The following is an 18,662-nucleotide window of genomic DNA, read 5'->3' as shown; positions in this document are numbered from 1 at the left end:
CCCAGTAATGTCACTCTGCATACATGGTCAAAACATTTCCATAAAGGAATTTAAGCACAATTGGTCATCTCAGTGTTATTAGTATAAAAAAGGAATTACACATATACATGTTCAACACTAAAAAGTCAATAAATACTCTATGCTACATTCCATTCAATGAAATAGAACAAGGTCACTAAAATCAAATTTGAAGGATAAAACATGATATGGGAAATGCTTGTGAACTAATCGTAGGGAAAAAAGATAGTGTTAAAAACTGCATTTGCATTTTAATTCTAATATTTCAGAATTATTTTTATTTGTGTAATGTGGGTTTTTTAACATAAGAAACCTTCATATAAATACACGAGGTCCTATCAAGTAATTGTGGATTTTTTCTTTTGTAATTTTTTGGTATTTTCTTCAAAGAGGTTTCTTTTTAACAAAATAAAATGAAACAACAAAATAAAGAGCCTGATAAAAGAAAATCAAACCCCGGACCCAAACAGAAGACACCCTTTCATACTCTGTACAAGTTATAGTGGTGCCAGTTATAATATATGTCTAATTAGGCCAACTGTAGAAGCAACCCACTATATTAAAAAATCTTAGAATAGATGGCTTTGTAAATCTAATAAAATAAAAATATCTCCACATCAATATTATAAAGAGGCCATGGTTTCAGGAAATCAGCTTCTTGCCTACCTTCTCCACCTATAACAGAGGAGGCTGGATTCTCAGCTTCCAGTCCTTGCCCTGTCAGGGTCCCTCCTGGCCCTGCTGCTCAGAATCCTAAGGAGCATGAGGAGAAATACCCGCCCAGACCCAGCACCTGCCACTCAGAAATGGCCATAGGACTGGCCTGTCTGGTACAATGAGACCTGAGCCTCGCCTGGCCTCCAGCCTCTGCCTCTACCCTGAAGCTTCTCAGCCTGCTCCTCGGCCTCCACTTCCCAGCATCCTCCTTGCCACACACCCCTGTCCCACCTAACCCACCTGACCGGCTCCAGGCAGACATCCCTTATCCAGGCTGAGGCCCTGCCCACCTGCCAACCAGGCCCCCCCCCCCCGGATTTTCCTGCACATCTGGGGGTCATTATCTCTGACTCAGCAGAAACAGAGTCAGGAGATGGTCAATTCAACCACTCGGGGTGGGGACTCACACATGAAGCAATGGTGATACAAGCTCCCACCCCTTCCCTACCTGAGCCCTTCTTCCTCCAGATCACAACTCCAGCCGCCAGAGCTTCAGCTACCACAGCTCCAAGGAGAACCAGGCTGGCAAGGATTCCCACAACGGGGATGGTGGGCTGAGGCAGCTCTGGGAAGGGAAGGGAAGGGAAGGGAAGGGAAGGGAAGGGAAGGGAAGGGAAGGGAAGGGAAGGGAAGGGAAGGGAAGGGAAGGGAAGGGAAGGGAAGGGAAGGGAAGGGAAGGGAAGGGAAGGGAAGGGAAGGGAAGGGAAGGGAAGGGAAGGGAAGGGAAGGGAAGGGAAGGGAAGGGAAGGGAAGGGAAGGGAAGGGAAGGGAAGGGAAGGGAAGGGAAGGGAAGGGAAGGGAAGGGAAGGGAAGGGAAGGGAAGGGAAGGGAAGGGAAGGGAAGGGAAGGGAAGGGAAGGGAAGGGAAGGGAAGGGAAGGGAAGGGAAGGGAAGGGAAGGGAAGGGAAGGGAAGGGAAGGGAAGGGAAGGGAAGGGAAGGGAAGGGAAGGGAAGGGAAGGGAAGGGAAGGGAAGGGAAGGGAAGGGAAGGGAAGGGAAGGGAAGGGAAGGGAAGGGAAGGGAAGGGAAGGGAAGGGAAGGGAAGGGAAGGGAAGGGAAGGGAAGGGAAGGGGAAGGGTCCTGACCCCCAAACCTAGCCATGACCCTGCTAGAGGTGTCCAGAAGGGCCCCTGCTTTCCTTGAGAAGAGGCTCCACCCTTCCCCCTCCCCATACCCTAGCTCAGGGTGAGGGGCTCCAGCAGCCCCTCGTGCTGCACACGACGTGTGTATTTCTGCTCCTCTCCAGAGGACACACCATGGCCGCCCATTTTTGGAAGCTCCTGTCCGGCGCAGGCATGGTCTCCATAACCTCCTTGTCTTGGGTTTGATCCTCCCAGTGCTGCTGCCAGGTCAGTGTGATCTCTGCCAGGTAGAAGCTCTGGGCCCAGAACCTCAGTGTGGCCTCAGGGTCAAAGATGGGGCGGTGGGTGACGTGTGTTAATGGTGAATCTGAAAACGAGTCAAGGAGAATTCAGACTCCCTGATTTTCCTCCCATTATCCATTAACCCATTGCCGTCGAATCAATTCCCACTCATAGCGACAGAGTAGAACTGCTCCATAGGGTTTCCAAGGAGCGGCTGGTAAATTCGAACTGCCTACCTTTCCGGTAGCAGCCAATCTCTTAACCACTATGCCACCAAGGTTTCATCATCCATTAAAGGGAGGCACATTTAACTACCATGGGAATGGACAGGACAGTTAGGGAGGAAAAATGAGAAATCAAACATTAGCTTCATCCATAGGAATCTATAAGGAAATGCTATTTTAAAGCAGGTCTAGCCCACACAGGTTGGAGGCTTCAGGTGTCAGTGACAGAAAGAGGGACTTTTGGTAAGTCACAGGTAAAGGCAGGGTCAGGAAAGCAGTAGGCCTGGGACAGAGGATTAGGGAAAGTCTGAGAGGAAAAAAAAAACAACAGAGCTTGATCTGCAAGGCAGGTTCATAAAAAACTGCTGTTCAGTTATATCCCTTGACCGTTTTTTTTTTTTTTTTCTCCACAGAAAGCCTTGGGCGGAGTAAAGTATCCACAGACCAAGACACTCAGCCTCTCCGTGATAACCCCATAAACTGGGAGGAGGGTTGTCAGATGGGGCATCCTGGGGACAACACCTAGGGACACAGCCCCTGCCTGAGGGGGGGGCCCAGGCGGGGCTGCCCAGAGCCCTTGCTCCCTGCGATCATCAGCATCTTCTGCAGTTCTCCAGGGATCCATGGAGAAGATTCCATGCACCTGGCCTCCTGGGTTGCGGGGGGAGCTGGAGCTCCGCCACCCCTCCTGTCTATACCTGACTCTGTACTGCCACTGCCCCCGAGCGCGTGTCCTGGTCAGGAAACTGGAATCCACCAGTGTCCGACCGAGTGCTAGCACCGCCCAGGAGGCTCCCGGGTCCCCGCAGCTGACCGCGCCCCGTGGGGGTGGGCGTGGGAGGGTGAGGCCCAGGCCACGCCCACGGTCTGCCGGCCCCCTTCATCCTTAAGACAGTCCTTGGCCTGAACAGGTGTCAGCACTGCTCAAATTGAAACTGAAACAAAGTACAAACACTGGGGGCTCTCCCCTAGGTATGGGGGGGGTCCAACGGGTGTCAGGGACCACAGGTGGAGGTCCTGCACCTACACGAGCTGCCTGTCTTCCGCCTAGTCAACATCCATGAACCCCAGTCCCAACAGGCCCAGTGAACGTTGTGAGAAGGGAGAAAACATGAGGGAGGGAGGGGCGCGGCCTGGGTCCTACTCTCTTTCCCGGTTGCTCCGTGTGCTGTCACTGGGCAGGTTCCTCTAGTGTGTCCCTCTGTGCGTGTGTGTGTGTGTGTGCGTGTGTGTGCGTGCGGGTGGGCGCGGGCGCGCAGGGGTGGAGGAGAGATGAAGTTGAGGGGTAGGGAGAGGGAAAGGAAGGTGAGGAAAGGAATGGAAGGGAGAGACCGAAAGGGGATGAGGTCCCACGCTCCCAACCAGGAAGATATTTTCCTTCCTCCCCCAAGGCAGCTTCCCTCCCGACTCCGCGTCACCAGGAGAACAGCAGGACCAGGACCTCTGAGAGGAGCAGGAAGAGGGTTTGAGTCACTGAGATCCTGCGCCTCAGGACCCACTATGTGAAGGGAGAACTCTGGTTCTCTTTAGGCTTCTTTGTGAAAGTAAAATTCCTCTAACTCTCATCGACTCTTCTAGAACTAGATACTTGAAACAGACATTGAAGAGTGTCATCTGTCTGCAGGCAGAACAACGTGAAAGAAATTGCAAACGAAAAGTGAAATTTATGAAGAAAACCTGCTTAGATGGACTTCGCAGTGCTTGTTCCTGCTCTGCCACCAACCCTACTCCCCGCACTCCACCACCCCCTCAATGCTGAGATCCTGAGATCCAAACCTGGAGTCGCTGGGAATTTCCCCTGAGCCCTCTCCTCTGCCATAGTACACTCTTGCTGGCTGTCTGCCCAAGTGCTGGCTGACACACAAACACACACACGCACACGCACGCACGCACGCATGAAGAGAGAGAGAGAGACACAGAGAGAGAAGGAGACAGAGAGAGATAGAACCAGCTTGACTTTCAGCCCATTCTTCCTTTTCTAGAATCTTGCTCCCTGAGCTGAGTGTTCTCACTCTCTTACCTTAGGCTTCTCCCCCTGAGTCATCCTCTTCTTCTCCATGGGCTTCTAGAAAGAACTTATCCCACAGATCTCAAGGACCGACAACTGATAACTGAAGGCTTCAGATAGTGGTTTACCTACAAGCAGTTTTATTTCATTGTCTTACTTTTTTTGTTGTTGTTTTGTTTCATTATCTTCCATTTTGATAATTACATGCCCTAAGGAGTCCGAGGCAGAGAATAGTTTCGACCTCTTCTATATCAAACTGACCTTCAGCTGGTTTTACAAAGCAGACAGGGTTACTGGGTTTAGTTTGTCTGAGAACAACACTAGTGTGACTTGGGGATTGAAGCAAATTATAATTACCCTTATAGCATACCTGTGAATTTATGTAGATCACAGGTCAACATAGTCTCTCAGGAAACAAAACGCATTTCAAATGCTTTAGTAAGTAGTGTGTACAAATATTAACCAACACAGTTTTTGTTACGAGTCGGAATCAACTCGAAGGTAATGGGTTTTAGTGGGTATATTACAAATATCAAAAAAATGTCTCAACCAGTTCTAGTGCTTTGTCTTTAGAGACAATTTTATTGAAATATAATTCACATGCCATATATTCACTCCTTTAAAGTGTACAAGTCAGTGATTTTTAGCATATTCACAAAATTGTGCAACCATCGCCAAAATTGATTTTAGAACAGTTTCATCACCCCCAAAAGAAATTCATACACATTAACGGCCACTTCCCATTTACTCTCAAAACCCCCAGCCCTAGGCAACTACAAATCCACTTTCTATCTCTAAGGATTTGTCTATTCTTGACATTTCATATAAGTGGAATCAAACAATATGTGAACTTTTATGACTGGCTTCTTTCACTTATGACATGTTTTCAAGGCTCACCCACATTGTAGCATGTATCAGTGCTTCATTCCTTTTTATGGATGAATAAACTCCATTGCATAGGTCCATTGCACATTTTGCTTTTCCATTCATTTGTTGATGTATATTTGGGTTGTTTTCATCTTTGGGCTATTATGAACAAAGCTACTATGATGTAACTAGTGCCTTTGGTGTCATAGTTAAAACAAATTATCTTTTTAATTTTAAAATATTCTTTTTTGTAAATCAGCTAGGTTATTTTTAGTTTCCAATTTTCTGCAGGAACTTTCAAACTTGTCATGTGTGTGGTCCAAACAATGACTAGCATGCTATCTAAGCTACAATGGTTTTTTTAAATCTTTTGTAAGGGTCTTAAGGAAACACAGAATCTCATGTTCTCCTCTAGAACTTCTGAACTTTAATGAGATTTCCAAGTGATTCTTTGAGTTGAAAGATTGAGATTCTCTAATCTATGTGCTTTCTGGATGTGGTGCCAGAGCTCTGCAGCCTGCTTTTGGTATGTGGTCTGATCAGATGGCTTGGCACTGGAGGGTCCAGTGTTCAGTCCTTGTTCCTGTTTCTTCTACAGCTAATCACTTCCTTGGAGATTTTATCCACTCTCAAGAGTTTATCATTTATATGGTGTTATCTCCCAAATCTATTTCTCCAAACAACATTTCTAATATTCGGGCTGGTATGTCCAATTGCTAACCCAACAACCTCCCTTGCATTTCTGATAGACATCTCAGAAGCAATATTTCTTAAACTGCATGCCTGTGATGCCCTCTCCTCAATATACTTCTTCCAGAGTCTTCCCTGTCTCAGGGGATTCTGTTTTCAGGGTATAAAATATTTGATGTCCCCACTGAACTCTTCTGTTTCTACCTCAAATTCAGTTCTCATTAGGAAATCTTGTAAAATCCATCTTCAAAATATATCCACAATCCAATCACTTCCCACTGTTTTCATTGCTCACACCCAGCCAAAGCAAACAATATCACAAACACTGTCCTAAATTCTACCATTTTCTTACTGTCTTGCTTGCCCCTCACCTCTCAATTCTATTCTCAGATAGCACCAAGAGTTATCCTTTTAAAAGCAAAATCCTACCATGTCTCTCTTCTACTTAATCTTGTTTTGTAACTCCCCATCTAACCCAGAGTAAAAATCAAAACCCTTCCAATATCCTCAGTCCCTACATGGTCTGGCGGCACCTCTGACCTCATCTCAATGACTCTGCTGCAGCCACACTGTCCTCCTCCCTGCTCCCAGAACACAGGCACACTCCTGCCCTGGTGCTTTTGCACTGGATATTCTGCTGCCTAGAATGAGCTCTCCCAGACATTCCCATGACTAATTCCTTCAAATCCTTCAAATCTTTCCTCAAAGGTCACCTTCTCAATGAGGCCCATGCTGCCTACCCAGGTTCAAACAACTCTCATCCCTCTCCCCACACACATTCTGGATCGCTTTCTCCATAGTACTTACTGTGTTCTAACTTGAACACTTCTGTTATTTACCATCTGTGGCAGGCTGAAAAATGATCACCAAAGATATCCACATTCTAGTCCTTGGAACCTGTGAATATGTTACCTTATATGCAGGAGGGACTTTTGAAGATGTGGTTTAGTTTTGGATTAGAGGTTGGGTAATTATTTTGGATTCTCTGGGTGGCTCCAATGATGTAATCACAAGCATCTTTACAAGAGGGAGAGAGGAAGGCCAAAGTTAGAGAGAAATGTAAGGACAGAAACAGATGTCAGAAAGCAGATTCTAAGCTGCTATCTTTAAAGATGGAAGAACAGGCCAAGAGCCAAGAAAGGTAGGCTGGCTCTGGAGATGGAAAAGGCAAGAAAACACATTCTCCCCTTGTCGTGGATTGAATTGTGTCCCCCAAAAATGTATGTCAATCTAGCTAGGCCCTGATTCCAGTATTGTGTGGTTGCCCTCCATTTTCTTATCTGATGTATTTATCCAATGTGTTGTAAATTCTAACCTCTATGATGTTGATGAGGCAGGATTGGGGTAGCTACGTTCATGAAGCAGGACTTAACCTATAGGATTAAGCTGTATCTTGAGTCAATCTCTTTTGAGATATAAAAGAGAGAAGCAAGCAGAGAGGAGGGGGACCTCACACCACCAAGAAAGAAACACCAGGAGCAAAGTATGTCCTTTGGACCCGGGGTCCCTGCACTGAGAAGATACTAAACCAGGGGAAGATTGATGACAAGGACCTTCCCTCAGAGCCGACACAGAGAGAAAGCCTTCCTCTAAAGATGGCACCCTGAATTTGGACTTCCAGCCTCCAAGACTGTGAGAGAATACATTTCTGTTTGTTAAACCCATCCACTTGTGGTATTTCTGTTATAGCAGCCCTAGATAACCAAGACACCCCTGGAACTTCCAGATGAAATGCATCCCTGTGGGCTCAATTTAAACTTCTGACCTTCAGAAATATAAAAGAATAAATCTGTGTTATTTTTAAGTCACTGAGTTTGTGGTAATTTGTTACAGCAACAAAGAAATTAATACACTATGCTTATAGTCTATGGAGCCCTGATGGCACAGTGGTTAAGTGATATGGCTGCTAAACAGAAGGTAAGTAGTTCAAATCCTTGGAAACCTTATGGGGCAGTTCTACTCTGTCCTCTAAGGTTGCTATGGGTCAGAATCAACTCAACAGCAAGGGTTTTGTTGTTGTTTGTTTGTTTTTTGGTATAGTCTATAGTTTATCTCCCTCTGTTCAAACATATGCTCCAGAGGTTGGCAATTTTTATCTGTTTTTTACTTCACTGGTGTTTCCCAGTTGAAAAAATGGTGTGTGTCACATAACCAGCACTCAACAAATGTCAGTAGAATGAATGACTAGTATGTTGTAGTGCACCTCCCTATTCTAGAGACGGTATCTTTATTAATGTAGCCTTAGATCAAATGCTGCTTTGTGGCAGCTGCAGAACAACCTCCACTCACATTGACATTAATGCCACCTGGACTTTTTTCACAAGGGCTGTTGTCTCTTCCCTCCCTCTAGCCAACCCCCTCGATATCCATCATCCTGCACAGTACAGCACACCACTTCATTTCCATCTTCGTGAAAGAACTATCCTTGGCTGTTGGCTACTATCTTATTTATCTAGTGCTTCTATAACAGAAATCCCACAAGTAGATGGCCTTTACAAACAGAAATGTGTTTTCTTACAGATTAGGAGGCTAGAAGTAAATTCAGACTACAGGCTCTAGGGGAAGACTTTGTCTTTCTGTCGGCTCTGGAAGAAGGTCCTTGTCTCTTCAGTTTCTGCTTCCTGGTTTGTTAGAGATCTCTGTGTGTCTTGGAATCTATCTTACCCCAACTCTCCTCTTCTCACTTGCTTAATATCTTTTCTATGTCAACAGAGATTGACTCAAGATATACCCTATGCTAATCCTGCCTCATTAATATAGCAAAGACAAACCATTCCCAAATGGGATTATAACCACAGGCATAAACCAAACCTGTTTCTGTCAAGCTGATTCTGACTCATAGCAACCCTATAGCACAGAGTAAAACTGTCTCATACAGTTTTCAAGGAGCACCTGGTGGATTCAAACTGCCGACTTTTGGTTAGAAGCTGTAGATCTTAACCACTATGCCACCAGGGTTTCCACTTCAGGCATAGAGGTTAGGCTTCACAACACATATTTTTGACGGACATAACATTCCACTCTTTGCCCCCCCCAATTCACATCCTTGCCACATGCAAAACACATTCAGCCCATCACATCAACTCAAGAGTCTTAAATCAAGTCCAAAATCTCATCTTCTGAATCACCTACATCAAATATGGCTGAGACTTTAGGTGTATTCCAATCCTGGGGCAAAATTTCTCTTCATCCATGAACCTGTGAAATCTAGAATACCATTGTCTGTTTCCAATATGCAACAGTACAACAGCCACAAGGTAGACATTTCCAAAAAATATGGGAGAAACCGGAGGGAAAGAAAGCTAACAAGCACCAAGCAGGTCCAAAACCCAGCAGTACAAATTACATTAGCTCCCAGGCCTTGAAAATAATCATTTCTTCTCTGAGACCATCTGGGCAATGACCCTGTCCTCCTGAGTCTGGGTGTTGGCCATGCCTTGTGGATTCTGGGTGAAGGCCCCTCATCCCTGGGCTTCATGCAGCTCTACCTTTCAGGCCCTTTGGGATGGCAACTCTGCTCCTTCAGTCTTAGGCTGCCCCATTCTCCTAGTCCATATGAGGGGCAACACCACCCCCTCAGCCTCAGCAGCCCTCTCTCTTCTGCCTCTTGGGGATAGCAGCCCTGCTCCCTCAGCTTTGGGTGGCAGCCCCATCCCACAGCACAACTTAATGGAAGCCCCACACTCCAGAACCAAGTTGGCGAAGATTTGACTCTTTGAAACCTAGGAGGCTGAGGCCTCACCCTTTGAGATACAGGAGGCCATGCCCCACATTTTGAAAACAAGAAGGCCCTGCTTCCTGTGCTCCTTCCAACAGTTTGTTGATCTCTGACCTGCTCCGGGATGGTCCTTCTCTTTTCTTGGATGACAAAAGATGTAGCTCCTTTGGCTTGTTTTCTGACTGTAGAATTCCAAGTAGTAGATAAAGTTCTTTCCTTTTGTTCCTTTTCTGTGCCTCTCAGTCTATGCTGATGGGTTTTCTGCTGCAGTAGTTGGTTAGATCCATCAGTCACAGGTTTAATCTCTTTAGCAAAAGAGTGTGTAGCCATATCTCTGTTGAACATTCTAGGATACATGTCCTTAGTTTGTACAACAGAATTTTCCAAATTCTTAAGTCCTGTTTTCATTTTGCACAGTTTTTTTTTTAAGTCCATCTCTTTTCTCTTGCCTATTACTACAAGCAACAAGGAGAAACCATAAGGCCCTTTTAAAATCTTACTTAGAAATCTCGTCAGACAGATATCCAAGTTCATCACTTACAAGTTATACTTTGTCAAAATGGCTTAACTATTTAATAAGTAATATGCAAAATAATGACCTTAGAGGTTTTAAGGAAGCACACAACACAAAATTTATAAATTGGGCAAGCACCGATCTCACAGAACGAAAGCAAGTTTCACAAGAGAAATCAGTGTCCCAAGAGGACGGGGAAAGTGTCAAGAAAGTACACATTCAAAAAAAAGGAACTAAATCATGGGGAGGGCAATTATTAAAAAATCAATGAATATTGTAATAATCACATCTAGACAGGACATATGTCACACAGTTATGTTAAATGTCATATGTACTTTAATATATCATAAGTAGCTTAAGTAAAGAAACCACACTGAGCTTGCACTTTGTTTCTGACTGGTTGACACCTTGTAAGAAACCGCAAGCTTAATTCTAATTGGCTGATTAATAATAAACCACAGGAACAAATTATAATATCTGATAAACATGTTTTTCAGAGACAGAAAAGTGGAAGTAGATGCCTGACAATGTTCAAAAGACAAGATGGAGCTTAATTTTATTTCAAGTTTTATAATGATATCAGGGCCTTAGCCATAAGCCACAGTTTTTCCAGAAACTAAATGCTTCAAATGTTATGCTCTTACTCATTTCTATCCTTTTGATCATGGATTTGATTGAAATTCTTTGATCACACTTTGGATGGTGTGTTTTCTCTCACATGGGTTTTTTATGCCATTCCTTAAAGACTGCTTGAACTGTGCAAGCACTTTAGACCCCAGACATCATCACTCAAATGACAAGGCTTGGATGTCATTAAACGGATTTTTTTTTTTTTTTTCCTGCTGGCAGACAGACCTTACCATACTGTACCACAACATCCAATTTCTGGTGATCATCTCATGAGGGTGAATATTGAGCTAGGCCATATTGGAGGAACTGCTTAGTCTGTGGTCAGACCACAAGCTTAAAGCTAGGCCTCAAGACCATCCATAGAGTACAGTTGATCTAGTAACATGACTCGATTCATAGGTGACATGTTGACCTTTAATGCAACATTTGGTGATTACAATAGTGACAGCAATTATGATAACTACCCCCATTCCTGTTAACAATACAGATCTTATCCAATAACTTATTCCTTTAGGTAACCAACTAAAAATGTCAAAGAAAGAAGAATCTTTTTGAGGAGAAATGTGGAGCAATGCAACCATCTCACAGATTTCTTTAAGGTCTTGCTCAACTATACTAGAGGTGTTAATCCAAGAATAGCAAGAATTGTTAACAATGGACAAAAACTTGTTGGGCAAGAAGGAAATCTAAGACCACGTGGTGGTCCAATACAACCTTGGAAAGAGAATTTAAAGATTTTTCTTTGTTGGATAAAGCATCTGCAACTTCATTACCCATTCCTTCCATAGTGATAGATATATTGTAAACAGCATGTTCTAAGTTGCCAACTCCATACCAGAGTAGGAAAATTTGGAGGAAAGAATAATCCAGGCTGGGATCAATAACTAAAGGATTTTCATTTAATCTGTCTTCTGCATCCTGATAGACCTTTTTATTTTGTGTTATAATTTTAGCTCATTGCCCAATATATAATCTCATTATGGGAATACAAGTCTAAAGGAATTCCCATATATCCTAAAGTGCATTGTCCAACCATGCTCCATCCACTAGGCAAACTTAAAGCCCAGGCAAAAACCTGGGGATTGGCAACTAAATACCCTGATCCTCCGCTCAAAAATATAAATCCAGGTGGTGCACATACAAGTCCCTGTCCAGTTTTATCATCTCGGGAGGGTATAGACTGGTTTGTGTTGGTTAGTCAATCTGAAGTAAGAAAATCTTTTCAAATGGAAAAGCTCCTAGGTCTGATGGATGTTGAACAAGTTTGCAAACTGATCTTTTTGAATCTTTCCAACAGATATCTATTAAGGCATCCAAGAATCTGTTGTCAGTGATGAAATGTACAAGTTATCCATCACTATATATAACACTTGTGTGCGTATAAACGTAAGAAAGCTGAAAAAAGGGTTGTAGGGTAAGAGAGTCTAGTGGATGCCATATTTTAAGCAGAAATGCTCATCTATTATTGGCTTTAGGGTCAATAATTGCTCTAGGTACCCTATCATAGTCTAGCACTGGGATGGCTAGAAGAACAGAATTTATATTAACATGATGTGGCAAAGGATTGCATAGCCAACATTTGGTCAAATTGGCTGCACAAGCCATAGATATAACTTGCTTAACAAAGGTATTCTCTGTCCAAGCACCAGTGGGAATTAGAAGAAAAATTAAAAAGAGAATGTAGGACTAGATTTGTGGTGGCAGTAGATTATCACAAAGTAATATATTAAACCAAACGCTATCAATAGGAAACCAGCTATGGTAAGGGTTTTTTATAAAAGCTTTAACCAAAGGTAATAAACTCCAAATAAAATCCAAAAGGTAGTTAAAATCTCACCTTAAAACCTATGGGTAGTATTGATAAACAATGCCTTAGGATTGCAAGTAAAGATTAAGATGTTAAAACAAATGATGATACAGTCTGCAATATTCTGATCACTACTAAAATACCAAACAATAGAATGCAAAGGCCAAGGAGTCCATAAAATGTAGCAAGTAACAACTAAGTCCAAAATCTGCACACATCCAGAACAAAATGGGAGGGACACCAGACCCGTGAAAGTGAAGTGCAAGCTCCCAAACCACCACAGAGGAACCATAACCCTTCCCCCAATGAGAGCTTCATGGTGAAGGAGCACTCCTTTCTCTTCATCAAGCCCTCTTTCCACTTCAATACCAGTCCCACTGCATTCAACATTGCCATGCCCACTAGGCCTGGAACACATGGTTGGGTCAGGAAATACCCACTTCTTTCCTCAGCAACTGGTGTAGGGGGTTCATGGACTTGCAGGCCTTTCACCTTTCCCCTTTTACCACCACCAATCAGCAGGTTGACCCAACACTGCACACCCTCATTTGGACAAAATGAGCAAGGCATCCACCTGAACCCTGTTTTCACCTGCAGCAGCGAAGTAGGTGCTGCAGATTTGTGACATTTGATACTACCCTGTTCACTAAGAAGGGGCCTTGAGGACGGCAGAGCTAAGATGATGGAGTAGTCAGACTCTTCTGGTGATCCCTCTTACAATAAAGACCCCCCCCCAAAAAATGAAAAGATTATGTATATGATAAGCTAAGAGCCCTGAACATCAAAGGCAAAGTTAGGAAATCAGACCGAGTGGCAGGGAGAGGGAGAGACGGTTCAGAAGCAGAGAGGAGTTACTGGACCTGACTCGGCGGGAACCCACACCCCTCAGGCCCAATCCCCTGGAGCAATTGCAGCAGGTCTAGTGTTAACATTTGGGAGGTAGTTTTCTTAGGCGGAGACAGTGAGCCACACAGTCTACTCACTCCTCTGGCACCAGAGAAGAACAGCACTCTAGGCAAAATCTAAGTACTTGTGTTTATTTTACCAGCCCTCAGATCCCAAGCTGGATTCAGTGGCTGTCATTTTCCCTGGGCCTGAGCTAGGTCCTACTGGGCACACTGAGACATTCTCCCAGACTTGGAGAGGGAATAAATTAACAATTGAGGGAAAAGATAATCTGCCAGCTCCACTAAGCTGGGGAGCTCAGGACAGAAGCAACTCCTGTCCAGGCACAAAGAGTCCATGGACTTTGAATACCTGCATGGACCTTTGTGAGCCAATTTCAGGAAATTAGGCCCTTATTCACAGACTTCAACAGTACGTCTGCTTGACATATGACTTCAACTGTTTTAGCTGTGTGGTACACAGGAGGATTTTTGATGTTTGACAACACTTTGTGTGTTAAACAGGATCCTCACCTACCCACATCAGGGCCTGAGAACTGTGGCCCCACCCACTGCACCAAGCCACCCACGACAGGGGTCCAAGGACAAGTGATGCCTCCCAATCCTTACATCCAAAAGCATTGGCTGCCCACGGTCTGGCTGCAGAACCCACCAACCTGTACATTCTAGGGAAAATGGACATGCTTTCCTCACAGACAATCAGGGGATAGTTGTCAGCCCCCTGCCTTGTTCAGAGTGTGACCTCATGCTGCAACCAGTTACCTGTGCCTACACCAATCACCACTGCCCCTCACAGACTGCGGGACAGAGCCTGCACCACACGCTTGATGACCAACTACCTGGACACCTGAGCTGAATCCAAACAAGAAAAGTGAATGGAGTCCTAGGCTCATATACATGGTGACAGCTCTAGCTATCTGGTGACAGGATGTTAAAGCTTCAAAGTCTCAAATAATCAAGCTAGCTCACTCAGGACCCATTTTGGGCATATTGAAACTAAACAAAGCAAAAAGCTAGGATACAGTAAGCAAACATAAAATAAATTAATACAAAACTTATAGAATCCTTGGAGACAACAGTCAATATCAAATCACATAAAGAAGAAGGTGATGATCACTTCTACAACATCTCAAAACAAAGAATCAAGGAATCTTCTGGATGAAGATGTATTCCTAGAATTACCAGATATAGAATACAAAACATTCATATACAGAACCCTTCAAGACATCAGGAAGGAGATCAGGCAAAATGCAGAACAAACCAAGGAACACACAGATAAAGCAGTTGAAGAAATTAAAAAGGTTAATCAGGAAGGTAATGAAAAAATTTAATAGGCTGCAAGAATCCATAGAGACAGCAATCACAAGTTAAGAAGATTAACAGTAAAATTACAGAATTAGACAACTCAGTAGAAAGTCAGAGAAGCAGAATTGAGGAAATGGAAAGCAGAATTGGTAAGATTGAAGATATAATGCTTGGCGCCAATATATTTAAAGAAAAATCAGATTAAAGAATTTTGAAAAATGAAGAAACCTTAAGAACCATGTGGGATCTATCAAGAAAAAATGACCTACGAGTGATTGGAGTTCCACAAGGGGAAGGAATAACAGAAAATATGGAGAGAATTATTGAAGATTTGTTGGCAGAAAACTTCCCTGATATTGTGAAAGACAAGAAGATATCTACCCAAGATGTTCATTGAACTCCACATAAGCTAGATCTCAAAAGAAAGGCACCAAGACATATTATAATCAATCTTGCCAAAATCAAAGACAAAGAGAGGATTTTAAGAGTGGCTAGGGATAACAAAAAGTCACCTACAAAGGAGAGTCAATAAGAATAAGCTTGGACTACTCGGCAAAAACCTTGCAGGAAAGAAGGAAACGGGATGACTTATGTAAAGCACTGAAGGAAAAAAAATTGCCAGCCAAGAATCGTATATCCAGCCAAACTGTCTGTCAGATTTGAAGGTAAAATTAAGACATTTCCAGATGAACAGAAGTTTAAGGAATTTGTAAAAACCAAACCGAAACTACAAGAAATACTAACGGGAGTTCTCTGGTTAGAAAATCAATAATATCAGATACAAACCGAAGACTAGAACACTGGGCAGAGCAATCGGATGTCAACCCAGATAGGGAAATCACAAAAATAAATCAAGATAAAAAAAATGCTCAAAACAAGGAAACAGAGATGTCATTACATAAAAGATGACAACATTAAAACAATAAAGAGGGACTAAAAACTAGTTATAGGCCTTTCATATGGAGAGGAAGTCAAGGTGATATAAAGAAATAAAAGTTATGTTTAAACATAGAAAAATAGGGGTAAAATATTAAAGTAACCACAAAGGAGACTAACAATCCTACTCATCAAAACAAAATGCAAGAAAAAAATAACGACTCAGCACAAACAAAATCAACAATGACGAATAAGAGGAAAACACAATATATACAGATAAACTACTCAGCACAAAAAAATTAAATGGGAAAAAGAAACTGTCAACAACACACACAAAAAAAGACACTGAAATGACAGCACTAAACTCATACCTATCCATAATTACACTGAATTTAAATGGACAAACTGCACAAATAAAGAGACAGAGTGACAGAATGGAGAGAAAAAAAAAAAAAAAAAAAAACACCATCTGTCCATACGCTGCCTAAAACAGACACACCTTAGACTTAAAGACACTAACAAACTAAAACTCAAGGGATGGAAAAAAACGTATATCAAGCAAACAACAATCAAAAAAGAGCAGGGCACCTTCTGTTAGCCCAGAACAGGAACCATTCCCAAAGCCAACTCTTCAGACAGGGATTGGACTGGACAATGGAATAGAAAAAGATGCTGGTGAAGAATGAGCTTCTTGGATCAAGTAGACACCGGAGACCATATTGGCATCTCCTCCCTGGAGGGGAAATGAAAGGGCAGAGGGGGTTAGAAGCTGGCGGAATGGCCACAAAAAGAGACATGGAGGGAAGGAGTGGGCTGTTTCATTAGGGGGAGAGCAATTAGGAGTATACAGTAAGGTGTATATAAATTTTTGTAGGAGAGACTGACTTGATTTGTAAACTTTCACTTAAAGCACAACAAAAAATTTTTATAAAAAGCAGGAGTGGCAATACTAATCTCTGACAAAATAGACTTTAAAGTTAAATCCACCGCAAAGGACAAGGAAAGACACTATATAATGATAACAGGGACGATACACCAGGAGGATATAACCATATTAAATATTTACACACCCCATGACAGGGCTTCAAGATACATAAAACAAACTCTAACAGCATTGAAAAGTGAGATAGACAGCTTCACACCACTTTTGGTGAAGGACAGAACATCCAGGAAGAAGCTCAATAAAGACCCAGAAGATCTAAATGCCACGATCAACCAACTTAACCTCATAGACATATACAGAACATCCCACCAAACAGCATCCAACTATACTTTCTTTTCCAACCCATATGGAACATTCTCTAGAATAGACCATATATTAGGTCATAAAGAAAGACTTAACATAATCCAAAACATCAAAATATTACAAAGCATCCTCTCTGACCATAAAGCCATAAAACTACAAATCAATAACAGAAAAAGAAGGGAAAAGAAATCAAACACTTAGAAACGGAAACGAACCTTGCACAAAAATTACTGGGTTATAGAAGAAATTAAGGATGGGGTAAAGAAATTTACTGAATCCAGTGAGAATGAAAACACTTCCCATCAGAACCTTTGAGACACAGCTAAAGCAATGTTCAGAGGTGAATTTATAGCAATAGATGCGCACAACCAAAAAGAAGAAAGGGCCAAATCCAAAGAATTATACCTATGTCTTGAAGAAACAGAAAGAGGGAAACAAAAGAAACCCTCAGGCACCAGAAGGAAGCAAGTCATAAAAATTAGAGCAGAGTTAAATGAATTACAGAACAGAAAAACAACTGAAAGCTGATTCTTCAAAAAAATTAACAAAATTGATAAACCATTGGCCAAACAGAAAAAAAGAATGGGAGATGAAGCAAATGACCCAAATAAGAAATGAGATGGGTGATACCAAAACAGACCCAACTGAAATTAAAAAGATCATATCAGATTACTATGAAAAATTGTACTCTAATAAATTTAAAAACCTAGAAGAAATGGACAAATTTCTGCAAAAAACTACCTACCTAAAGTAACACAAACAGAGGTAGAACAACTAAATAAATCCATAACAAAAGAAGAGATTGAAAAGGTAATTTAAAAACTCCCAATAACAACAACAACAACAACAAAAAGCCCTGCCCCTGACAGCTTCACTGGAGAGTTTTACAAAACTTTCAGAGAAGAGTTAACACCACTACTACTAAAGGTATTTCAGATCATAGAAAAGGATGGAATACTCCCAAACTCATTCTATGAAACCAGCAGAAACGTGATACCAAAATGAGGCAAAGATACCCCCCCAAAAAATTACACATCTATATCCCTCATGCACTTACATGCAAAAACCCTCAACAAAATTCTCACCAAAAGAATTCAACAACATATGAAAAAAATTATTCACCATGACCAAGTGGGGTTCATACCAGGTATGCGGAGATGGTTCAACATTAGCACAACAATCAATGTAACCCATCACATAAAACAAAACACGAGAATGACGTGATCTTATCATTTGATGCAGAAAAGGCACTTGACAAGGTCCAACACTCATTCATGATAAAAACTCTCAGCAAAATAGAAGGGAAATTTCTCAACATAATAAAGGGCATTTGTACTAAGTCAACAGCCAACATCATCCTAAATGGAGAGATCATGAAAATATTCCCCTTGAGAACAGAAGCCAGACGAGGGCATCACCACTCTTATTCAACATTGTGCTGGAAGTCCTAGCCAGAGCAATTAGGCTAGATAAAGAAATAAAGGACATCCAGATTGGTAAGGAAGAAGTAAAAGTGTGTCTATTTACAGATGACATGATCTTATATACAGAAAACCCTAAAGAATGTTCAAGAAAACTACTGAAACTAATAGAAGAGTTCAACAAAGTATCAGGATACAAGATAAACATACAAAAATCAGTTGGATTCCTCTACACCAACAAAGAGAACGTCAAAGAAGAAATAACCAAATCAATGCCATTTATAGTACCCTCCAAGAAGGTAAAATACTTAAGAATAAATCTAACTAGAGACAGAAAAGACCTATACAAAGAAA

Source organism: Elephas maximus, chromosome 1 (assembly GCF_024166365.1).
Source record: "Elephas maximus indicus isolate mEleMax1 chromosome 1, mEleMax1 primary haplotype, whole genome shotgun sequence".
Lineage (NCBI taxonomy): Eukaryota > Metazoa > Chordata > Mammalia > Proboscidea > Elephantidae > Elephas > Elephas maximus.
Note: the sequence above shows the minus strand (reverse complement) of the source record.